The 25,755-nt window shown below is 60.7% G+C and overlaps 1 protein-coding gene and 1 non-coding gene across 2 annotated transcripts in view; one reads left to right on the top strand and one right to left on the bottom strand.

Annotated features, from left to right (window-relative positions):
- Window positions 1-25,755, bottom strand: part of KCNQ1 (potassium voltage-gated channel subfamily Q member 1) — a 217,301-nt gene that overhangs the window by 131,634 nt on the left and 59,912 nt on the right. The gene's annotated exons all lie outside the window — the stretch shown is intronic.
- On the top strand, window positions 11,235-11,363 carry LOC139019164 (small nucleolar RNA SNORA11). The gene has a single exon (XR_011473050.1). It is a non-coding gene; the product is annotated as a small nucleolar RNA SNORA11 (small nucleolar RNA).

Raw genomic sequence — 25,755 nt, 5'->3', positions numbered from 1 at the left:
GTGTCCGAGGTGGCCGCACATGGTGGCCGAGAGGGTCCGGGACAGCGGCTGTCCACGTGGGGACACGTGGGAACGGCTCCTTCCCTCACACACATGCTTGGCACCCGGCGCTTGGAGTAACACCCTGTGACCGAAGCCGACCCGGGCCCTGGGAGGATCTGAGACGCACGAAGCAGGAGCCGGAAGGGAAAGGCTGGCCAGTTTGGTGGCAAATGAAGAGGAGGGCGGCCGCTGAAGGCCAGTGTCCCCGGCTCGTCCCGAGCAGTGAGAACAGTGTGACCGCTGAGTGAGAAGCGGGTGGGACAGACCAGCCATCGGGGGTGTAAAGACACCGGGGCTGCCGCCCGTGGGGCCAGGAGCCGCCCCCCCACCCCCCCGCAGGAAGCCGCACAGACAGGGCTGAGTCACCCCGAGCTCCGCGGGAAGAGCTGGGACCTGGGCGCCCTCCCGCCCGGTGAGCAGGCTCGGCTGCGGGCCAGGTGCCCTGGGCTGTGTCACAGCTGTCAAGCGACGGAGCCCAAACGCCCGGGATTCGCACGTTCTTTTTTAAAAAAGGGACAGGCACAGGCACATACTTTCACGTCTGCATCACCGCGCGGGCGGGACGGCGAGGGGCGGCTGGACAGCAGGCCGTTCCCCGAGCCTCTGATGACAAGTGCCATCCCCGCGCCCGCGGGCAGGGCGAGCCTGACCCCGGAGGCCCCGCCTGGCACACGTCAGCCGGGCGCGCGGGCGCGGCCGCACCTGCCACAGAAGAATGTGCGCTGTGCGGTTTCATCCTGGGAACGACACGGGGCCCCGCGGGGAGGGCGCAGCCGGCAGGCTCCCCCCAACAGGAGCGGCTCCTGGGTCCGAGTCTCCGGGGCAGCGGTTCTCAACCTGTGGGTCGCGACCCCTTTGGGGGTCGAACAACCCTTTCACAGGGGTCGCCTCAGACCATCGGAAAACACATATATAATTACATACTGTTTTTGTGATTAATCACTATGCTTTAATTATGTTCGGTTTGTAACAATGAAATTGGGGGTCCCCACACCATGAGGAACTGTATGAAAGGGCCGCGGCGTTAGGAAGGTTGAGAACCGCTGCTCTAGGGTCTTCGGCCTCCGCCACCCCTGACAGACGGTTACCAGGCCACAGGCCCTGCCCCGTGTCCAGCCTGTGGCTACAGCCCCGTCAGGAACCTCAGAGGTGCCAGCAGGGCTCAGGTGGGGGTGGGGGTCCCAAGGGCCCAGGACCAACCCCTGCAGGGAGGTCAGTTGGTGAGGGGTCTCCTGAGGTTTGGAGACGGCTTGCCTGGGGGCTGTAGGCCCTCCGAGCCTGGTGGGGGGATGGGGGGGCGCTCAGCGCTGCTCCTTCCGACACCCCTGCCGCAGGCGGGCACCGGTGCGCAGCAGGCAGGGCGCTGGGCCTCTGCAGAGGCGAGCCTGCATCCTGGCCACTGAGGTCACCTTCCTAAGACAGCCCCAGCGTCGGATGCGCTCACTTCCTGGCGGCCGGGGCCTCGTCGAGGCCGGAATCTGGGCCTCAGTGTTCAGGGCAGAACAAAACAATTTTGTTTTCTAGGAAAATGGGAGGTCTGGGATGGCGAGCGCAGCCTCTGGCGTGGCGACGGCCACAGCTGGCCACCCGGCTGCCAAGTCGCACCCACTCTCCCGAGAGCAGGAGCCCAGCACCGCAGCGCCTCCCGGCCAGGGCCCTGCTCAGCCGTCAGTTGAATTTTGTTTTTTTAAATGTGGGCACCGAAGGACTGGAAGGAAGCCGTTCGCCGTCTCCCTTCCCCTCCACGCGGCCGCGGTACACCTCGCCCAGTCCGATCCTTCCATTTTTAAAGATAATCCTCACGGGAGGGTGTGTTTCCATTGATCGTTGGAGGGAGTGGAAGGGAGAGGAAGGGACAGAGAGAAGCATCGATGTGAGAGAGACACATTGATTGGTTGCCTCCTGCACGCGCCCCGATGACGGCCAGGAACCTGCAACATAGGCATGTGCCCTTGACCGGAATCGAACCCGGGACCCTTCCGTCCACAGGCCCGTGCTCTATCCACTGAGCCACACCAGCCAGGGCGCTCAATTCTTCCTGAGTCAGAAAACACGGGTGAGGCGGTCTCCCGCCTGCCTTGCTCCCACCTCCCATTGGCCTGCACAGCCTGTCCTGTGGCTGCACCAAGGCCAACCGGCCACTTCCTCCGGCCCCACACAGCCCCAGCCCCAGCCCCTGCCCCAGCCCCTGCCCCTGCCCCTGCCCCTGCCCCAGCCCCTGTGGCCCTCTGTCCAGCAAGGCCACTCTACCCCACCACCAGGACAGCCCTGGCCTCTGGACATGCAGGACGGGAACCCCGTTGCCCTCTGCTTCCCTGGTCACCTAGATTCACTGTCACCAGAGCCCCAGGGCTGGCAGCTTGGGCTCCTGGTTTCATTTTTACTTATTTTTTTAAAACCTTCGTTGTTGGAAGTGCCGCCCAAGTCCCTTACTTTCCCCAGGTGACCCCTCAGCCCTCCCGCCCCAGCGTCTGTGTCCATGGGTGACGCAGGCAGAGATGCACACAGGCCTTGGTTGATCCCTTCCCCCTCCTCCCCTGCCTTCAAGGTGACATCCCCTGGAGACAACTCCTGTTTTTAGATGAGCACACGGAGGCTCGAGAGGCTGGGGGTGGAGGCGGGGCCAGCCCGCCCTGCTGCCCCGAGTTCTCCGGCGTCTCTGGAACCTTCCCTGGCCCTGGCTCTCCCTGGTGACCGACTAAGACCTGCCTAAGCTCCCCCGTGTAACCCAAGTCCTCGCTCGGCTTCCCAGGCTCCGAGCGGCCCCCCCTCCAGACACAGGCTTAGGTGTACCCGGCCTCCAGGTCCGCTGCTGGCCCAGAGCGGCCTCACCCCGCCTCCCGTCCCTCCAGGCTGGCACAGGCGCCCCCTGCCCCCCGGGGATCAGCAGAAGCTGCCCCTGTCCTTCCAAGCAAAGCCCCTTCCCTCGCACCCCTGGACCCCCTCCCGGCGGATCCGCCAAAGCCCCGCAGATCCTGCCCGGGAATGAGCCCCCTCCCCGGGCATCCGGACAGCTGCAGCCGGGCCTGCGTGACATCGCTGAGCCCCAGGCCCCTGCCAGCTGCCCAGGCCCGGCTCAGACCCCGAGCCAGCGGGCCCTGCCACCACCTGTGCCTCCGCTCAGAGGCGGGAAGGAAGGGACACGGGCAGAAAACCGAAAGCCATTCCCACGCCAGCTGCCAGGAGCGGGCGCGGGAGTGAAAGCGTATCCACAGCTGGCACGCGGTTCCGCTCACAGAATACCTTGCCCGGTGGACACCTGCTGTTTGTGCCTGTCCTGCCGCCAGGCCGCTGTGGGAACTGCGCCCTCCCTGCTCCCCCCGGACCGGCGCCCACGCTGTCCCCACTGGGCGTCTGGGCCCAGCCTGGCCGTTCAGGCACAGAGGCAGGGCTCGGCCCGGCCCCGGCCCCGGCCCCGGCCCCGGCAGGAATGTTGGGGAGAAAGATGGCCTCTTTCTGGGGGTCGGCTGAGCTGGTGGCCTCTGGCCCTTATTGGGAAGTGGCTGCCTGGGGACAGCTCCAGGGCAGTGGGGAGAGGGAGTTTGAGGGGGGGCAGGAGAGGGAACGGGGGGCAGGAGAGGGAACACGGGGGGCAGGAGAGGGAACACGGGGGGCAGGAGAGGGAACGGGGGGGGCTGGAGAGGGAACATGGGGGGCTGGAGAGGGAACGGGGGGCAGGAGAGGGAACATGGGGGGCTGGAGAGGGAACATGGGCTGGAGAGGGAACATGGGGGGCTGGAGAGGGAACGGGAGGTGCTGGAGAGGGAACAGGGGGCAGGAGAGGGAACATGGGGGGCAGGAGAGGGAACGGGGGGCAGGAGAGGGAACGGGGGGCAGGAGAGGGAACATGGGGGGCTGGAGAGGGAACGGGGGGCAGGAGAGGGAACGGGGGGCAGGAGAGGGAACACGGTGGGTGGGGGGAGACAGGAGGAGGAGAGCAAGCAGGCGAGATCGCCCAGCCCCGGGGTCCAGCTGCGCCTGAAACAGCTGGGGCCAGATGTGTGAGCCAGAAAACGTCCCTTTGTGCTCGGCTCGCTGGTCGGGTTCCATCGTGTGTTACCCAGAGAGGCCTCAGGAATGTGTGACAAACGGGCGAGGCCCGCGTCCAGGCTGGGCCGGGGTCGAGGTTGCACACAGCTGAACCCTACGTTTCCTGGCTGGGCTCGGAGGGGCGCGGGGAGGAGGGGAGCTGGCGGGAGAGGAGCTGGGGAGCGGGGCCCCTGGAGCTGCTGGCGGCTCTCGCGGACGAGCCCTCCCTCCCTCCCTCCCTCCGCGGGGCCCTCTCCCACCCTGTGAGGTGATGTTTGGAGCGAACCGTGGGACAGGCTGCCTGTCACGTCCCGTCCAGGCCGTGCGGAGCACACGTTCGCCATGAGCACGGCAGCGAGGCAACGGCCCCGCCACCCTGGGCGTCCCGGCCAGACCCACGGAGGCCACTGCGGTCCGCACACCACGGCCGGGCACCGAGGACCCTGCCCCAGCACCGCCCCTCCCCTCCCGGTGGGAGACACACACACACACACACACACACACACACACACACACACGAGGGAGGGACGTGGGGCTGGGGCAGCGGGTGCTGAGGACACCCGGCCCCGACCGGGGAGGAAACGGAGAAGGAGCCACGCAGCCTCCCACGCGTGGCGGCGACCCGGGGGTCTGCGCCAGGAAGTCGGCGCCCGGGCCCCCCGACCGGCCTGGCCGCCCCGCGCCCGCGGCCCCAGGAAGCGTCCGCACACAATGGAATCTGGGTTAAGCGGCTCCTCCAAGCGCTGAGCTCACAGAACATTCCCAGGAAGCCCCAGGAGAGGTGGGCGGGCGTTGCTGCGCCTTTGGACGAAGCAAACAAAAAAGTGGCCTTGATTTTCAAGGCGAAATTACAGAGGGAGAAAGAAATGTTCTTAATCTAATTAAGAGCGATCTTTTCACCTTCGTCCCAGCACCGGGGAGCCCTGCCAGGGGAGCTTCGCGCAGTAATCAGGCAATTAGGGCGGGAGAAGCCTTGGAAACCGTGCAGATGTTCTCAGAGTGTTTAGTGGGGAAATGAGTTGCAGGCCCGGTTCCCAGCATCCGGCTCCAGGCCTGGCTACCAGATCCAGACATCTGCTCGGGCCCCCCGCCCCCCGCCCAGGCCCCGAGGGCGCGGGCTTGAGAAACACCGGGCCCTTCCCAGGCCGCCTCCTAGCCCGGCCAGATCCGGGCCCCAAGGCCCCCCAAGACCCCCCGAGCCAGAGCCTGGACACAGTCAGAGCCACCCCAGAGCCGGGAGGCTTAGTGTCAAAATTATGTTAACAACTGATGTCAGAAACAATCAGCTCAGCCCGCTCCCCCTGGCCAAGGTTCTGCGAGGCGGGGAGAGGCCAGGGGCTGGAGGGAGCTCGGCTCCGAGGTTCTGACCCCCTCCTTGTGAGCGAGGGCCACGGCATGAGAAGACACGGGGGCGTCTGGCCCGTGGGGCCCTGTCCCCATACTCCCGGCCCCTTCCTGGGCCCAGGGGTCCACCATGATCAGGGGCGAGGGCGATTCGCGGGGGGCGCGCGGGTGACGTCCCCGGTGGTGGGCACGTGCCCGGGAGCCAGGACCTCGGAGGCCCAGGCAGGACGGGCTCGGGGACAGAGGTGAAGAACAGGCTGTCCCTGTTCTCTAGGACACAGGCCGCACGGCGGCCCCACCCTGCGTCCCTTCGTGCCGAGGGCGCCTCGCCGCAGACCTGCCAGATGCCCTGGGCGCCACCTCTGGCCTCCGCGCCTCCTGCTCGGCCTCACGGGGAGGCGGGGTGACACAGCGAGGCCCCAGGTGTGGCGCTCAGTGGGGACAGATGTGCCTGGCCCTTGGCCGCTGCAGCTCCCAGGAGGCCCTGAGCCTTCCCAGTGGCCGCCACTGGCTCTTCCTCCGCGAGCAACCTGCACACGGCCCTGGGCCGGGCTCTGCATCCGGCGAGCTGACCCGAGACAGTGACAGGAAGCCCGGGGGCACGGAGGCGAGCAGCCGCTCCCCTGCCTCCAGAGCCCGGGCAGCTGCGGGGAGAGTGGAGGGAGGAGGCGAGGGCGGAAACTGAGGCCCGGGCAGAGGGGAGGGCAGCAGCCAGGCAGAAAGCATGGCACTGGAGGTGACCAGGGGGGAGGCAGGAGGGAGCCAGTCCCGGAAGCTGACGAGACCTGCACACAGATCGCACGGGGTCCCCAGTCGGAACAATGGCCAGCTCGCCCCTTCCCCCAGGTGTCAAATCTCCCCGCTCACCCCTCAAAAGCATAAAGCGAACAAGGAGGGCAAATAAAGCTGTTCCGCCCGCACCCCTCCCCCAGCACAGACACACGCGGGGCCTGCACATCGACGGGAGGGGGTGAGCCAGGTGCCAGCGCCCGGGCCGCCTGCCCGTGCCAGCCTCTGCCCACAGCGTCAGGAGGCGAGGCTCAAGGCGCCACGTCCAAACAGGCGCGGAGAGTGAGTGCGTGCCTCGGTGCACCGTCCCTGCAGGACACGTGGGGAAATCGGCAACATCAGCGCAGGCAGGACTGACAGCGGCCAGAGGTTTCAGCCCCCAGGCAGCCCCGGGCTAGGAGGCAGCCACGCAACGGGGAAGCCCTGTGGCCTTTCCGCCTGCCCTCCGACCCCGGCCCAGCCCAGCCTCAGGCCTCTGACACTCCCTGACCCGGCCCAGCCCAGCCTCAGGCCTCTGACACTCCCTGACCCGGCCCAGCCTCGGGCCAGCAGCCCTCATGACCAGTGCGGAGTCCTGACCCCTGGCCCAGGAGCCAGCAGAGCAGTTTCCAAGGTGTGTATCTGTCCTGGATGGTCTGGGGGCGGCCTGGAGGCCTGACAACAGGTGGTCACCATGGTTTCCTCTACCAGGGACTCACCCAGGTGGAAAGCGTCCCTGAAAAACACCAGGGGAGGCAGGTCCCAGCCCCCTGGGGGGAGAGCGGCTGAGCCCCGGCACTGCAAGCGCAAGAGGAGACGTGGGAAGCGTTTCCGGGGGAAATTGGGCGTCAGGGGCACCCACGTGTCCCGGAGAATGGAGAGCCCAGGGCAGGGCGTGTGCTCAGAAAAGTGCTCAGAACACGGCTTCACCTCTGGCCGACCTCCGTGCCCACCTCCAACAGGAAGTGAGGGCGGAGATAGATTTGCAGACGGACTGGCCAGGTCCGAAGGGATGGCCCCAGCACAGGGCAGTCTGCAAAGACGGGCAGTTCTTCCCCTTCTCCCACCCTCCCCCCTCTCCTGACTCCTGGCGCCCGGGAAGTCTCTGTCAGAGGACCAGCTGAATCCAACCTGGAGAAACGGACTGAAGAGGCCGCACAGGACAGAGGATACAGGTTTCACGAAGAGGGAAGTCACGAAACAGCTACAGCTCACAAGGAAAACCTACTGGGAACAGGAGAGGAGCCGATGTCCAGAGTCATTACGGTTAATATCATTTCAATAAAAAAATTAAGAAAGTAGGATCCATTCACAGGAGAAATGAACAGAAACAGTCCCAGAGGAAGTACGGACATTGAACTTACTAGACAAAGACTTTAAATCGGCTATTTAAAATATGTTCAAAGAAAACAATAAAGAACTGAAGGGAACTGGGAGAACAAATGGGGAATACCAACAGAGAGGTAGGAATTATAAAAGGGAATGAAGCAAAGTTTGGGTCTGAAAAGTGTACTAATGGGAATGGAAAACTACCCGGGGCTTTATCGGCATATCTGAACGGGGAGAAGAATCAGTGAGCCTGAAGCCAAATCAATTTACATGATCCAGCCTGAGGGGCAGAAGGAAAAAGAACAGATGAAGGGAACATGAAAGCCCCTCCAACGGCACACCCTCAAGGACACCAGCAGGTCCACGGTGGGAGCCCCAGCAGGCGAGGCGAGAGGGGAAGGGGCAGGAAGAACATCTGAGGGAACAACAGCTGACAATTCCCCTGCCTTGATGGGAAGCATGGACTCTACGCCTCCCAGAAGCCCCGTGAACTCCAGGAGACAGATCGTAATCACCTTGTTGAAAGAGAGAACCACGGAAGGAGAGTGACTCGTCGCGCATGGGGCCGCCCCAGGTTTCTCACCGGGAGGCACGTAGGCCGGAGAGGAGGGTGACTGAATTCGGGAAGTGCTGAGAGGAAAAAAAACTAAAGAATTCTATGTCTTGCAGAATTATCTTTCAATGATGAAGGAGAAATGACGACACTCCTGAGTAGGCAACCACGGAGGACTTCACGGCCAGTAGACGGGCCCTGCACCAAGGGAAGCCCTCCAGGCTGGAGGGAGAGGCCAGTAGGAAGTAACTCAAAGGCACAGAAAACGAAAGAATCCCAGCAACAGGTCACTGCCCAGGCGAACACAAAGCCGGCATTACTGCATTTTCCATTTGTAACCCTCCTGGTTCCCTATACACTTAGAAGACACCTGCGTGAAACAGTAATGATACGTCTGTGTTGCTGGCGATCCAGCGCATAAAAACGCAACCTGGATAATCACATGGGGGGGGGGGGGGGGGCTATGGGAGCCCGTATGCTACTGAAGCTAAGCAGGTAAGAGTTAAAACTAGAATTTTAATAAATGCAGGACGTCAAATGCAATCCTCCTGGTAATCACCTGGAATACACACACGAAAGGAATTGAGAAGAGAACCGCTGTTATGCACTGTTCAAGAAAATCCTTTACATGTGGAGACGGCAGCAGAGGAAGAAACGAGGAGCACCGCCCACAAGAAAGCATCAGACACGTAGAAAACGAAGAGCAAGCTGCAGTCCTCACCAATAATTACGTTAAATGTAAACGGATTAAATTTTCCAGTGAAGACACAGACACAGGCAAAATGGATTAAAGGAGTATCGGACCGACACTGTCTGCGACCTTCTCATTTCAGATCCAAAGACAGACTCGGAGTGAAGGACGGGGAGAGATCGCCGCCGCCAACAGTCATCACCAGGGCAGGGCGCTGGGAGGCTGCATTGATATCAGAAAAGCTCGATTAAGTAAAAAATGGTGACAGGAGATAAAGGACAACTGAGAAAAGGATCACCTTGTTCATACAAGTTTACATGTAACAACAGAGCCCCCCCCCAAAAAAAAAAACATGAAGCAAATGTTGACAGAATTGGAGGGAGAAATAGTCCAATGGTTGGACACGTCGATACCCCACACTCAGTAATGGATGGAACAGCCAGACAAGATCGACGAGGAAGCAGGAGGCTGGGAACGGCTGGGAATCCACCAGAGCTAACTCGTGCGGACCCCTCCGCCCAGCGGCAGCAGATACACACCCTTCTCAAGTGCATGTGGAATATTTTCCGGGACAGATCACATTCGGCCAGAAAGCAGCACATTTTTAGAAACTAAAATCATACAAAGCATCGTCTCCAACCAAAATGGAATGAGGCTGGGAATCAATAATAGAAGGGAAACTACAGCATTGCAAACGTGTGGGAATTCAACCGCACGCTCTTTAAAGATGAGTGGGTCAAAGGAGACATCACAAAAGAAATTTAAAGATGATTTGAAATAAAGGAAAATGGGAATAACATACCCAGACTTATCGGACGCAGGGAAGGCAGTGCTAAAGTAGCTCTGGGGGAGTGGGGAGATGAACAGAATAGAACCAACTAAACCCAAAGTTGGTGATTGTAAAAGATCGACAACACTGACCGGCTCTTAGCTAGGATAACTAAGACAAAAACGAGAGAAGATGCAAATAAATAAGATCATAAATTAAAGTGAGGACTCTACAATGGACTCGCAGAAATAAAATAATGCCGTGAAACAATAGTATGAACAACTGAACCACAACGAATTACCCAACCCGGACGAGACGGACCAATTCTTAGCGACACGTGAACTACAAAAACTGGCTTCAGAAATAGAAATTCCACACTGGTAACCAGTAAAAAGTTTGACTCGGTTTTCAACAAGCTCTGAGTGAACAGAAGTCCAGCACCTGGTGAGTTACAGCAACATTCTATGAAGTGGCCATTCCTCTGATGGCCACGCCGGGCAAGCCCACCACCAGGAGAGAGCCAGCCCCTGGCAGCCCCAGCGACGCCACAGCCTCAAGAGCACAGGAGTGTGCCCACTCTCTGGGTGTCGCCAAAGGCCCCTGCACTGAGCCAGCGGGATGTATCTCGGATGTGGAAGGGGGCCGTTCAACATGAATAGAACCTTCTCAATAGACAGAAAGCATTGGACCACCTTTCACTTAAAAACACAATTAGGAGGAGAAGGGAGCTCCGGTGTGACTAACGGCATCTGAAAAGCCAGCCACGCACCGCGTATTCCCCAGTGGGAGCACAAAGCTCCCCCAGCGGAACCAGACCAGGACGCCCGTGGGCACCGCCGCCTCCCAACAGCCCTGGGAGCTTCCGCCGCGGCAATTAGGAGCAGGAGCCCCGGCCCCGGCAGAGGAGTGAAGGTCCTTTTATTCGCAGGGGACGTGCTCCTGTGTATAGAAAAGCCCGGAGAGGCCACAAAGAAACCACCAGAGCTAATGAACAGGTCGGAGCCTCAGCAGAGAGCAGAGCCGGCGCATGGCGAGCACAACCAGAGCCGTGTGACAGTCCGGGATAGTTTCAAGAACATGAGGGAGACTTCACCTTGCTCAGGTGGCCTCCACCATCACCAGATCTCCATCCAATGGAGCATTTGTGGGACGAAGTTAAAAGAGCCACCAGGCAGCTGGTTCCACAACCATCAGATCTCACAGAACTGGACGGTGCTATCCATCAGGCCTGGTGTCAGATTCCTCGCATCACCTTTCAACATCCCGTGGACTCAATGCCAAGAAGAATCGCCGCAGCATTGAAGGCAAAAGGTGGCTCAACGAAGTCCCGATGGGGTGGTCATGGTACTCTGGCCGCTCTGTATATTCACATGGGGCAGCGAGTAAAACCCAACCCTACGCCGTAAAAAACAAGCCAGACCCCCATCGCGGGGACCGAGACAGCTGGCAAGCGCGGCAGCGGCCGGGACTCGCCGCGTGCATGGAAACATCCGGAAAGCAGAGGTCACGATGCCAAAGGCAGGGAAGGCGTTTAGTTCTAAAAGCATTCAATGAGACGAATAAGGAGACTATAATTAACCCTAAAAGCCTCGGTTCATTACAAGCAACTGCAGCGAACACCACAGCAGCCCCTCGGACCGGACGCAGACGCCAGACGAGGGTCGCACGGCAGACCCAGCGGGCGGAGCAGCCCCAGGAAGGTCTGCGATTGGGGGTGGAGAGAGCAGAGCGCCCGAAAAATGGCTTCTCTGTGTATAACACACCCAACAGCAACGTGGGCTCACTCCTCACGGGTGGCAGAATACTGTGGCCTTCCTGTGACATCACGCCCTACACACACACACACACACACACATACACACACACAAAGGTCTGCGAGCAGCACGGGGCCGAGCGGCCCTGCCAAGCCCGCCTGGGGCTCACGGAGGACAACAGAAAGACGGGATCGCGTGGAGAGCTCGAAGGGGCTCGGCGTCGAGGTCTGAGGAAGGAATGACAGCGACCAGAGCAGAAAACGATGAGGCAGAAACCGGGAGAGGAGACCCGTCGAATCGCATCACAAGCCTGGTGATGGGGAAAGGCAAACAGGCCACGTCCCCTTTCGGGAGCGGAGAGGGTGCACCCACGTTTGGGAAGGACCGGGGGGCGGGGGGGGTGAGGGGCCGGCCTCTGGCTGGGAGGGAGCTCTGACGTCCCCACGGACGGCCTGTCCCCGCCTCCGGGGACGATGGGAAAACACGGACGAAACGGACACCCTCCTTGCAGGATGCGGCTCATCTAAAACCGATCCTGTTAGAAATCAAGAGCCTGAACACACGCATTTCCAAAAAATATAAATAAATAAATAAATAGAAAAAGGGACCCAGGAGCTGCCCTCACGGAACGCGCCGCGGCCGGTAGGCTTCGAGGGGCAGTGCGGCCGGACCTCTGCGACCAGACCTGCTCGCGGGCGCGGCTTCTGAGCACAGAGCGTGGAGGGGCCTGTGGAGCCCTGGTCTGAGCGGACCTGACGGGAGGAGAGCGTGGAGAGGAAGCAGGAGGCCACCACTGCTTCTGAACCGGACAGCTCTCCCAGATGGACAGGCTTAAGGAGAAACACAATTACCTCCAATTATTCATCAATAGCCCCACTGAGTCCCTGTGCACATGCCCGCGGGCGGCTACTCCCCGGACGACAGGCACAGGCGCTGGGAGACGGGAGGGGCCTCTGTGGATGGTGCTTAGAGCCAGGCCCCCCACGTGTGACTCCAGCCCCAGAGGCCAGGAGCGAGCCCCCCGCTCGACTGCAGCCCCGTGACAGCCACCCCGGGGCACAGGGGGCACCACACACTTGGACAGGCCTCTGACCGAACGGCAGGGAAGCTCTGCAGCAGCATCGCCAGCTGCAGGCTCGTGGCCTCGACCTCCACAAACCTACCACCCGAGGGAGAGGAGCCACGGTGGCTGCAGAAACAGGCCCACCGAGCACCAGCTCGGAGGGTGATTCACGCCCCTGGCCCTTCCGCTGCTGACGGAGTTTGCAGTTTCGCTCAGAAATGAGAAATGCCAGCAAAAGCAAAGTCCAGATGCCATTTTTTCGCTATCAGATCAACAGAAACCCCAGGTCTCCCTCACATTCCTGCGGCCGCCTGCGTGCGGTCCTGCTGCCCCGGGAACGCCAGGCCCCGGCCCCACGGAGCGGAATGCGCACGATTTCACAGAACTGAGGGTGCGTTTGTCTTTCAACCCAGCAGGCCCAGCTCTAGGAATTCACCTTAGGATATGCCTCCAAAAATGTGCAAAAAAAAACAAAAAAAAAAACCCAAGGTTAAAAAATAAATAAATACAATCCCCCAGGTTGTGCAGCCCAGCCTGACGCGCAAGGATGAGATATTAGAAAGGGGCCTGGCGCCGGCCATGGGATAGTGTCCACGTGTGCAGAGGACACGGCTGGGAACACACACACACACACACACACACAGGGACGGGCAGCGCTGGAGGGAAGGGTGTGAACTCCGTGGGTGGACACTGAGTGGGTCTGGGGGACACTGCTGGGAGCTTCTAGAACAAACACAACATCTTTTGTCACTAGGAAGCAATCACATGGGCGGTCAAGGACACACGGAATCACACAGATGGGAAAGCAGAAAGCCCTGGAGCTCGTTCCCCACGAGGGCGCAGAGGGTTGGGACGGGCGGCTGTGGCAGGGCACGGCCCTCAGACCCTCTCCGTGCGGTCGGGACTGAAGTGGGTCCATGTCCTAGGGCAGTGATGGCGAACCTATGACACGCGTGTCAGCGCTGACACGCGAACTCGTTCTTTTGGTTGATTTTTCTTTGTTAAATGGCATTTAAATATATAAAATAAATATCAAAAATATAAGGCTTTGTTTTACGATGGTTGCAAATATCAAAAAATGTCTATATGTGACACGGCACCAGAGTTAAGTTAGGGTTTTTCAAAACGCTGACACGCCGAGCTCAGAAGGTTCGCCATCACTGTCCTAGAGACACACAACCACCACTGAGCCGGCAGGATGATGGACACACACCTCGGCCCAACAAACTCCCTAGAGAGCAGCGGTCACATGAACAATGTTGTCAGAAGCAGCCATTTCAGGATCCAGAAGTTAACCGGAGGCACAGAGCAGGTTGAAATGTGTTCATCCAAGAAAAACCTCCAACACCGTGGGCACCTCGCTAAGAACAGCGGGGCCTGGGGCGATGTCTCGTGGGGCTGCCCCCTGCCTCCTCCCTCGCCCGGGGGCGCAGCAGCCTCGCAGACACTCAGCTCAGCACCTGCACCCACAGATGGGGGTTCTGGGCAAACCCCACACACCATCGTGACCTCAGTGGCCATCGCCGGGAGCCCACGTCACGGCCACTGGAGGGACTTCCAGGGGTTCCTGAGGCCTGGAGGCTGCACACACTCCCGGCTGAGGCCAGAGGGGACCCTGCACCCCGTCTCTCCCTGGCCGCTGTGAGGCCCTGCGCCGCAGGAAGCACAGGCCAGAGAGACCCGTGAGCTGCCGGGATTCGACCTCTCACCTCAGTACCTGGTAGAGGGCCTGGCTCCAGAGTCAGACAAAACTTCTGAGCCATCCGTCTGACCATGATCCAGTGGTGACACCGAGGAAGCCAGGGCTAAACTCACACAAACAAGGATTTAAAACACTCGAGCCGACTCATCAGCGGCCGCCGCTGCCGGAGACGGACTGCAGAGCCAGGCCTGGCGGCGCGTCTCACAGGCCAGCACGCAGCGCCGGGGCCTGGAGGGAGGACGGGAGCCCCAGCTCCCGGGGACAGGACAGGAGTCGGGGTTTTGTGGTGGTTGATGTTTATATTGATTTCAGAGAGAGGAAGGCGGGAGGAGATAGAAACATCCAGGATGAGAGTGAAGTGTTCAGCGGCCGCCTCCTGCATGGCCCCAACTGGGGAGCGAGCCCACAACCCGGGCCTGTGCCCTGTCCGATTCGTGGGTTCACACGCAACCACTGAGCCACAGCGGTCGGGCACACCCAGCGTTTGAGACGTGTGAGGCAGCAGGGGGTATAATTCACAGGCGCAGTGAGGAGCAGCCCACAGAAATGCGCTCTGCAGGGCCGAACCTCAGCCTCAGGGGCCGAGACTTCAGAGCAGCGAGCGTACCTGCGCCGAGGGCCTCGAAGAAGCAGCGTTTGAAGCAGGAAAGGGAGTAATGACAGGGACGCACCCAGTGGAGACACCGCCAGGGAGAGGGGGGTTATAAAGCAAACCTCTCCGAACTCCTGGGGTCGAAACGCACAGACACTGCGATGGAAGCCTGGGGGGCGGCCTAGCGGGGTGAGCGGGTGGAACAGAGAACGGACCGGTGGACTTGGCGGTGGACCCACCAGGATGGCTCCTTCTCCAGATCAGGGAAGAGAAAGAATGAGGTGCGTGAGCCTGCGGGCGGCCTGACCGGTGACTGCGGATGTGCAATCAGAGTCCCCGGGGGATAGGGGGAGAGGGACAAAGGCATCGGGGGAGCGGGAGTGTGAACCTGAGGCAGCTCGTCTTCGGTGAAAGTGTTTACCATGATCCCCGGATCATGCTGCTAAGAAAGCGACTGTGCAAAGAGGACACTAGCCCAGGAATCAGAAGGGACGCCGACGCGTATCTGTTCAGCCCGCCGGAGGCCTGGGAGGGGGGAGAGGGGCACAAAGAGGCACGAGGCGAACAGCAGATGAGGAGCAAATGGCAGATGTGAATCCTGCCACACACCAGTAACTGCATTAACTCTAAGTGAATTAAACACTCAACAAAGCAGCAGAGACGGCCAGATCGCCTGGAGCAGGGACCAAGGACGCACGCCCACAATGGACACGTTATAGACCCACAGACACAAACAGGTCCCAGGAACCAGGGTGGGGAAAGGGGACACGCAGCGCCGAGCTCCGGAGCCGGTGCGGCCACCCCGCGCAGGCAGGAAGGGCCCCTACAGTGAACGGTGTCGCCAGGACGACGAGGGACGGCCATCATGGCCGAGGGCTCAACCACGATAAAAATCCTAACAGAACGGAAGTCACACACGCAAGTGACAACAGGGCCCTAAGGCACAGGAGACAGAGACGGACCGGGCTGAACCAGACGATCCAACCACAGTAGGCAGTTCGGCACGAAAACACACGCGTGGCCGGAGGGGCGGATGGGCGCTCCCACGTTCGGTGGCCGAGGTGAGGCTACGGAGCCTCGGCGCTGAGTGAAGACAAGCACGAGGCCAAGGCGAGCTGCCCGAGGCGCACCACAGGCGCCTGAGGACGGAGGGAGGACATGCACGAACGCCACGGCGTGGTGCGCAGAGAGGAGCACGGCTCTGGAGGACGGTTCATGTCTCAGCAGAAACCGGGGCAACCGGGCATAACATTTTCCAAAACCGTAAGGAATAGAACCGCAAGATGGGAGTTCTAGGACCAGCGGATATGCAGGGGAGGGACGCACGGGGGAGGGGGTTCTCGGGGGAAGGGGCTGGCAGCCGGCGAGCGACTGCTGAAGAACAGCCAGTGACCCCTCATCCCCCCGCCCCCCCCCCCCCCCCCAGCGGGAGCGCAGTGGGCGGAGGAGGCAGTGGAAGGAACCACATTTTGAAAGCGGTGGGGACAACGGGCCTGCGGTGGCAGGGAGGCTTAGCCCAGTGGTCCCCACCTTTTCTTGGCCATGCCCACCTAGGCGTCTCTAACTATGCCCCGCCCCCCGTGACATATAATTCTTATTATTCAAAAAGCAAACTCCTGCTCACGTGGAGGAAGCCTCAAAGGCCATGAACTTGGTCCAAACGAGCTTCCCAAGAACATGGCAGCCACGAAGGAGAGAAATCAAGGAACGGAAGGACAGTGGGAGTCCTGGGGAAGAAATCGCTAAGAAATTGTTAAAAAATAATAATAATATGAAGTGATAGGAAAAAATAGCAAAGTTTCAAAACATAGAGAACTGAAATGCACAAATGTGTCACAATATCTATTCATATTTTCCTAGTATATACGAGGCCCCTAGGACCCCAAGAAATGCAAGAAACTCGCTGTGAATAACTCGCTCCCGAACTGCCCCCCTTAAAAGTCACATGGCCCCCCTGTGGGCGTGGGCCCCACGCGGGGAACCGCTGGTGTGCACCCTTCACTCGGAGAAGTGAAGCACGGAGACCAGAAGGCGATGCCCAACTGCAGGTGCACGCGGTCATGCCAGGGCCCCTCCTCAGAGAACGACTCGCTCGCAATCACCAAACCCTGAAAGCACCAGCAGGGAGCCCCGGCCGGTGGGGCTCGGCCGGTGGAGCTACAACCTGTCCACGGAAGTCGCAGGTTCGATTCCCGGTCAGGCATGTGCCCGGTGGTGGGTTCAGTCCCTGGTAGGGCGTGGATGGGAGGCAACCGGTTGACGTTTCTCTCGCACATAGATCTCTCTCTCTCTCTCTCTCTCTCTCTCTCTTTCAAATAAAAAAATCTATCCTAGGATGAGGACTAAAACAAGGTTCACCAAACAGCACAGACCGCACATGCACTCCGCACGAGGCAGGGCCCGCTGTACCGTCCTGAGCCCTGGACCTGGTAAGGACGTGACACTGGTGATTTAAAGATTCCTGCTCTCTTCCTCCCGGGCTGTGTGAAGGCCGGCCGCCTTCGTGAGCGACACGGTGACCATCGGACCGGGAAGTTCATGGCCAACCTCAGCGGGAGCAGGTGCTCCCCGAGGACCTGCCCCCGGGAAGGCACCCGAACACAGGACAGAAATTTGGGGAAAACTGGCCAAACGTACAAGCCCAAGTGGGCGGCACCCTCGGGTCTGGGTTCAGGGCCCACGTTGGCGGTGGCCGGGCGGCTGGCTGGGGTGTGGGGTACGGTTCCCGGGGTTCCACAGAGATGGGAACCCAAACACAGACACGCAGGACGTGGCCCCGGGAGAAGGCGGTGACCTCGCAAACACGGAGGGAACACGGGGGCCAAGGGGAGCCGGCCGGGCGCGGGCGGGCGGGCGGGAAGGATGAGCGGAGACTGTGTCTCACCCGCCGCCATGGGCAGTGGCCACGGGAGCGTTGCTAAGCCGGGGACTGATGTGGGGAAATCCCGGAAGAGGACTTCCCGGGCCCGAGTGGTTTGTCTCCCCGAGTTTCAGAGGAGAATGGATGACAACGGCACAGCACACCTCCCGGGAGGTCGGCGAGGGGGGGTCTGCTTTCCAAATATTCTATTTTATGAAAACAGAATTCCCTGATCGCAGAACCAGATGAGGACAGTGCAGAGCACCTACACACGTGGGTGCGAAAAGCCTTTAAAAACACTGACAAGGCATCTCACTCCCTGGTTTCAAACTGGGTTGTAAAGCTACAGGCGTTCACCCGGGGCGGGAATGGCGTAGAAACAGACACCCGGTTCCGTGGCACGAGAGAGGGCCCAGCAGCAACCCTATCCCGAGATGGCCACGCAACGCAGGGCCAAGGAGCCCAGGACACACAGGGACGAAGGGCAGTCTCCTCTGTAAATGGTGTTGGTGCGGACACAGCCGGTACCCACCCCATCGGGGTGACCAGTGCTGCCGGCAGCTCATGAGATCGGATGCCCTCGGGCCACCCCGAAGGAAGGACTCCTGCGGGGGGGGGCAGGCCCCCATTCACAGGTCAGCAGCGGGCAGGTGGCGGGTCCTCCCGCTGCTGGTCTACAGGTCATTCTCCCTCCCCCTCCGGCGGCTTCTCTAGCCAGACCTGCCGCCTCCGACCAGCTCACCTCTGTGGGGGGCACAGGCTCGGACGCAGACGAGAAAGGCTGGCCCGGCCGGCGTGGCTCAGTGGTTGGACATTGACCTATGAACCAGGAGGTCAGGGTTTGATTCCCGGCCAGGGCACAGGCCTGGGTTGCGGGCTCCAGCCCCAGTGAGGGGCGTGCAGGAGGCAGCCGATCCATGATTCTCATCATTGATGTTTCTCTCTCCCTTCCTCTCTGAAATCAATAAAAATACACTTTTTTTAAGAGAGAGAGAAAGGGCCGGAGGCGGTGCTGAATGAAGCCGTAGGAGCTCGAACCCGCCGGGCACTCTTCATGCTCCGTCCGGACGCCTGGCCTCTCTTTGCTGAATTTAGCCACGTTTGGGGGAGGGGGAGGGGAGCTGTAGTCCAGTGCTCTCTCTCTGATCGCTGTCACTCCCCAGCCTGAGCCCCCTGGGGCTCCCCTCTGCCTGCGTCATAAATCCAGGTCCTTATCTCGGTCTCGCAGTCCCAGACCAGGCTCCCGCAGATCCTGAACGTGCCCCTTCCGAGCACGTGGCCTTGGGAAAGGTCTTTGATGGCTTAGCCACGTTTCCTCTGCAGGGAGATGAGATAAACAGCCCAGGACCTTGCAGGGCACGTCTCCCGTGCTGAATCACAGCCTGCCCAGCACTCACCAGCCACATGTCCAGAGCTCCTGCCTCCCCGCCCCCTTCCCCACGGGGACGGAGGGCCCCGCTGCAGGGCGTGGGCCCTGGTGTCTCCAGGGGCCGCCGGCCACCCAGAAGTGGGGGGGCTCGTGCTCCTGGGGTCACCCTTGCCTAAAACTTATCATGGGGACGTTTGCACAACCCTGGAGACATGCGAAACACCACTGAGTTGCACACTTTAAAGGGGTGAATTGCGTGGTGCATGAATGACACCTGAATGAAGCTGTTAACAACGAAAAAAAAAAACGATCGAGAAAACATTCAGGATCCAGGGGGAGGCAGAGAATTCTTAGACCTGATCCCGAGAGAACAAGCCATCGAGAGGTTATGTTGGACTTAATCGAAATTAGAAGTATTTGCCCAGAGGATGGAGAAAGCAGTTACAGGGCGGGTGAAAGCCTTTTCCGACCGCACGTCTGACCTGAGACTAGTGTCCAGAACATAGAGACGTCGCAAAACTCAATATCCACAAAACAGCCCGACTGGAAAGCGGGCAAACGATCTGAGAGAACATGGTGCTGTCGGACGCGGGAGAGGGTGCTGGGAAGGCCCAGGGCGGGGCGGGGGCGGGGGGTGCTCACCGCTCACACCTGGCCTGTGGGAGAGGAAACGGACAGCAGGGCCGCCAGGCGCCGGCGAGGACCCGGAGAAACGGGGTCTCCGTGCGTCGCTGGGGGGAGGGTGCAGCCACGGGGGAACGTGAACGTGAACGCCCGCGACTCAGCGATTCCGCTCCCAGCGTCCACCTGCGACCCGACCCGCTTTCTCCGTGTCTCCGCCTCCCACTGCTGCCACGGGACCACCCCCCACGCGGGGGCTTAGCACGGCCCACGCGTGTTCCTTCACAGCGAGGCCAGCGCCCGAGCGGACTCTTAGGGGGCTGAAACCCCGGCCGGGGGGCTTCTGGGGGGCCTTCAGGGAGCGTGTCCCCGCCTTTTGGCCCGGGAGCCACCTACACCCCCTGAGCCCATGACCCTCCCTCAGGTCGCGTGGCACCTTCTTCCCGGCTTCTGTGCTGTCACCTCCCTCTGCCTCCCTCCTCTGAGGGTGCCCGTGGGCCTGGCACACGCAGGGCCTTCTCCGCCCGCCACGCAGGCCACAGGCACTCGGTCTGGGAGTTCGGACCCAGATGCTTCGGGGGCCTGTTCAGCCGACCACAGAGTGGAGGAGCCCCAAGAGGAAGCGGCCCAGATGTGCACAGCGAATGGTCACGCCGACTGTGCCACGCCAACGCCAACGCCAACGCCAACGCCAACGCCAAGGCCAACGCCAACGCCACGGAGCTCCCTCGGTAACGCAAGCGCCGACTGGGCCTCGACGGCCCGAATGAATCTTACGAGTGATGCAAAGTCCAAAGCGCCCGTCCCAATGTCCTGGGCTGTGTGCGTGCCCGGATGGAACATTCTAGAAATGACAAGCTGGGGGAACTGGCGATCAGACGGGTGGTCTCAGGGATAAGGAGGGGAGAGGGTGTGGCTCTGCAGGGCCCACAGGGGACCCGTGTGGGGCGGGACCGTCGGCGTGGGGACGTCTTGGCGCCGCCGTCCTGGTTGTGGTTCCCGGGCCGTTTCAGCGTTTCCCTCGGGGCTGGGGGCTGGTTAAAGGGGGCGGGGTTTCCCTGTTCTTGCACATCAGTGTCCAGAGATGCAAAGATTCACTTTTAAAAATGGACTAAGCTCAGTGGTTAGAGCGTCGGCCCAAGGACTGAAGGGTCACAGGTTTGATTTCCGGTCAAGGGCACGTACCTTGGTCGCAGCTTTGATCCTGGCGGGAAGCAACCAATCGATGTGCCTCTCATTCTGATCTCTCTCCCCCTCCCCCTCCCTCCCTCCTGCCTCCCTGTCACTTCCTAGAAACCAGTGGAGAAACACCCTTGGGTGAGGATTCAGAGGAGGAGAGCCAGTTGGGGCCGCGGGGAGCAGAGCCCTGCCAGCCATGAGCCCCCCCAGCGCCCCAACGTAGGTTTCCAATGAGCTCATTCCCCACTCAAAGGAGCCGGGGCCCGGGCACGGCCGGTTCGTAGGGCTGGGTCAAGCGGGCATAGCACGGGCCTGAGTCATGAGGCACCGGGACAGATTCTCGAACAGGAGCCGTGAGCCCGTCGCAGGGACGCGGACCGGCCAGCGCGTGCAGGGCTCCCCCCTTCCCCGCCCCCCCGCCCCCCGCCACGCCCGGGCCACCCAGGTGAGGTCACGAAGGACGGCCAAGGACGACGGCTGTCCACACGACGCCCGGCAGAGAGAAACCGATAGGAATGACCGAGGGCGGAGAAGGCTCCAACCCGGGGCCCAGCTCTCCTGCCGACTGTCCGACTGTCCGACTGTCCAACTGTCCGCGGGCGGGTGTGAGGGGCCCGCTCTCCTACCGACTGTCTGACTGTCCGACTATCCAACTGTCCGACTGTCCGACTGTCCGACTGTCCGACTGTCCAACTGTCCGACTGTCCGACTGTCTGACTGTCCACGGCGGGTGCGAGGGGCCCGCTCTCCTGCCGACTGTCCGACTGTCCGACTGTCCAACTGTCCGACTGTCTGACTGTCCGACTGTCCGACTGTCTGACTGTCCGCGGGCAGGTGCGAGGGGCCCGCTCTCCTGCTGACTGTCCGACTGTCTGACTGTCCGGCTGTCTGACTGTTCGCGGCGGGTGCGAGGGGCCGGAGCCACATCAGCCTTTGTCCCCGTCACAGCACAGCCCAGCTCCTGGGGCCTCACGGGGGAGGCCTCGCCTGGACGCTGCGTGCGGAGGAGCAAGCGTCTCCCAGCCTCAGCTCCTCACGTGCCTGCTCACTGGTTACCGGGCAAGACGGCGGTCGGCTCCGCGGGACCCTGGACGGGGTGCAGCTTGGGAACCCTGGACGGGGTCAGAGGAACCTGCGACGGCCAGATGGCATCGCGGGGCGGGGGGGGCCGGGAGGCGACTCTGAGAATCACGCCTGGTCACGCGGTCGGACGCTCAGACTCAGTGTTGCCGCCAGGAGACCTCAGACGGGCGGGGGACCCTCTGAGACGTCGACGCCGCGAAGACGCAGCCGGGCCGTGTCCGGCTCAGAAGGGGACCCGGAGACGTGGGGGCGGAAGGCGTCCCGGCCTGGGCTGGATCCGCAGGGAGGCCGCCGCCACGCCAGGGCTATCGTCATGCCAACGGGCAGGGACCAGGTGGGGTCGGGGGTCGGATTAGCAGTCCCCACCGAGGGGGCGCGTGCTACCTGCCTTTTCCAGCAAACACAGCACAACAGTTTGGGGCAAAGCCAAGCACCACGTCCCCTCCAGGGGCTCCGAAAACCAGTGTCGGGGTACACAGACGGGGAGCCAGTGGGGCCACCATCACGGCGAGCGAAGCACACCTGGTCTCCTTCCCCGTAGCTCAACATTATCCCCAAGAAACCGGGTACCCAAACCTCTAACCCCCCTGTGGCCGGTGTGACTCAGTGGCTGAGCGTTGACCTATGAACCAGGAGGTCACGGTTCGATTCTGGTCAGGGCACAGGCCCAGGTTTCGGGCTCCATCCCCAGTGTGGGGCGTGCAGGAGGCAGCCGATCCATGATTCTCTCTCATCATGGATGTTTCTCTCTCTCTCCCTCTCCCTTCCCCTCTGACATCAATAAAAATAATATATTTAAAAAAAAAAAAAACCACAAACCCTGGGGCATCCGTTTAGCCCAGTGGTTCTCAACTGGGGGGATTCTGCGCCCCCCCCAGGGACATTCAGTGATGCCTGGAGACAGTTTAGCTGTCATAACCTGGGGGGGGGCGGTTGTTGCCGGGACCCCGACGGGCTTGTAATGCTGAACAGCCTACGACCCACCGGCAGCCCCTCGACAAAGGCCGGTGTGGCCCCAAATATCGCTGGTGCGAGGCCCCGCCCACGGCTGACGAGACGAGACAATGGACGGCGCAGGAGAGCCAGAGCCCTGACATGGACGATGTGCAGTAGCCATGCTCCCACCAGCCACACCCGTGCTCCCACCTGCCACACCCGTGCTCCCACCAGCCACACCCGTGCTCCCACCTGCCACACCCGTGCTCCCACCAGCCTCACCTGTGCTCCCACCTGCCACACCCGTGCTCCCACCAGCCTCACCCGTGCTCCCACCAGCCTCACCCGTGCTCCCACCAGCCTCACCCGTGCTCCCACCTGCCACACCCGTGCTCCCACCAGCCACACCCGTGCTCCCACCAGCCACACCCGTGCTCCCACCAGCCTCACCCGTGCTCCCACCAGCCACACCTGTGCTCCCACCAGCCACACCTGTGCTCCCACCTGCCACACCCGTGCTCCCACCTGCCACACCTGTGCTCCCACCAGCCTCACCCGTGCTCCCACCAGCCACACCCTTGCTCCCACCTGCCACACCTGTGCTCCCACCAGCCACACCTGTGCTCCCACCTGCCACACCCGTGCTCCCACCAGCCTCACCCGTGCTCCCACCAGCCACACCTGGGCCAACTCCACCCCCCAGGCTCACAGGAGGCTCCACCCCAGCAGCTCACAGGTGACTTTGGTGGGAGACAGGGCCTTGATGTGAGCCCACGGGGGGCGGGGGGGGGCGAGGATGCAGACAAGCACGTGTCCCACGGTCCCGCGTGTTTGGAAATGAACGCCGAGCCCCCATCGATCGTGGGCATTCGGTTCCTGGCGTCCCGTGGGCCCAGCGTGAGGATTTTAACAGCTCAGAGGGGTGTGGGCCAGGCCAACGAAGGACCGCACAACACACGCTCCCTACACCTGTAGAGGGAGGCGTGTGAGCCGTACGTGGTCATGTCGCTTTAAGAAAGCTTTCGAGAGAGACCAGCCCTGCCCTAGCTGGCGTGGCTCAGTGGATGGAGCGTCGGGCTGCAGACCGAAGTGTCCCGGTTCGATTCTGGTCAAGGGCATGTACCTCCGTTGCAGGCTCCTCCCCAGCCCAGGCCCTGGTCAGGGCTCATGCAGGAGGTGACCAATCATGTGTCTTTCTCACATCCATATTTCTGTCTCTCCCTCTCGCTTCCACTCTCGCTAAAAATCAATGGGAAGATATCGGAAGGTGAGGATTAGCAACAACAAAGAGAGAGAGACACCAGCCCTGAGATCGGTGGCATGAGGAGCCGGTGGCATGTGGGCTGTTTGGCAGGGGAGGGGAGGGGAGGGGAGGTCAGAGCAGAAGATGGGGACACGGGGGTGCAGGTGCCACACAGACCTGGGGCCGAGGCGTGTTGACTCACTCCGTCAACACGACAGTCCTGGGAGCGGCCCTGTTGGAATCCCTGTTTCACGGATAGAGAAACTGAGGCACAGAGAGGGCAGACGCTTGCCCAGAGTCACACAGGAGAAGGGGCAGAGCCGGGCTTCAGCCCAGGGGCTGGGCCAGCAGGCTGTGCTCCAAACCGCTCCCACGCCCGCCACTGGACGCCTAGACACGTAGCTGTGAAGGCGGGATTTTGTTTTCCTGGCTCCGAATTCGGCAGCAGATACATTAGATAAAAAATAACAATAATAATCGTCGTAAGGAAGGTTGGAGCCAATCTGAGGGATGCAATGAGTAAGCATGTGCATCTGTGCATGAATAATCATCTCATGCGTTTGCACGTACATGCTACATGCATTTGGCCTGTACATGCCAATAACGGTTGGTGTTCTACCAAGAGAGAACATGCCTTCTCCACGTAAGTCCATGACCACTCACAGAAGTAAGGGTGTTATTATTGCCCTTGGACACAAAGAAAACCTCCGTTTCCCAAAGCAATGTCACAGGCCACATGCTCGCCAGTTAAGTCAGAAATAAATAACGGTGATAAAAAGCGGACTGCTTAACCATTAAGAAAACATCTCTTAAAAGCACCACAGATCAAAGAGGAAAATCAAAACACAAAATAAAAACCGCCGAGAAAGCCATGAAAAGGGACGTATTTCATAGTAAGAGCTCTGTGTCACAGCTAACGCTGCCGTCAGAGGAAAATTTATAGCCTTGAGATGCCTTTTAGAAGAAAGGCTTTAACTAAACGAACTAAGCATCTCTCTGCGTTAGGTTTAAAGGAAGGACACAGTTACCCAGGAAGAGGGAATTGACAAACACCAGGGCCACGTCGGGGAACAGAAAACAAGACCAGCCAGAGAGGAGGCGTTCTGACGAGAGCGTAAGTGCCGGCTGAAATATAAATCTCTCATGAGTGTGGTGTCGTTTTCTTTTCTTTTTAAAAAATAAAACCAAAACAATAAAAGCTCAAAGGAGGAGAAAAAAAAAAAGAGGCAACGGCTACAGAAGAACATAAAATCATCAGGAGGAAATGTGTTTCTACCAAGTGGCGACACCACTGAAACCCCGGAGGGTGAAATCGCAGCGAATAAATTACCCCGAGACGCGGCAAACTGATTCCCAGCAAACGACAAAAAGCGGACGGACGAGGGGTCCGGGGCCCATGAAGACGGGCACAGGCTCGGGGGACGGAGAGCTTCACCCTGACATTTCACCTTCGAGGAGACAGCTCCCCGTCCCCGGGTCTGTCCCGGGACACAGAGGGGCAGGCGGCCCCCCCTTCTGCAGACACCCCGCGCGCACGCCTGGCGACAGGGCCCTGGTCCTCCGGCCCCGGGCGCTGTTATTCCGGGGGCCAGACCTCAGGGGTGTCTTTCCCCAGGCAGAGGGGACAGTGCGGTTTTGTGTTTTTTTAAAATATATATTTTATTGATTTTTTACAGAGAGGAAGGGAGAGGGATAGAGAGTTAGAAACATCGATGAGAGAGAAACATCGATCAGCTGCCTCCTGCACATCTCCTACTGGGGATGTGCCCGCAACCAAGGTACATGCCCTTGACCGGAATCGAACCTGGGACCCTTGAGTCCGCAGGCC

This window comes from Myotis yumanensis, unplaced genomic scaffold, assembly GCF_028538775.1.
Source record: "Myotis yumanensis isolate MYYU_CA2020_CCGP unplaced genomic scaffold, mMyoYum1.0.hap1 SCAF_10, whole genome shotgun sequence".
NCBI classification, from domain to species: domain Eukaryota; kingdom Metazoa; phylum Chordata; class Mammalia; order Chiroptera; family Vespertilionidae; genus Myotis; species Myotis yumanensis.
Note: the sequence above shows the minus strand (reverse complement) of the source record. Positions and strands in the feature narration are given on the sequence as shown.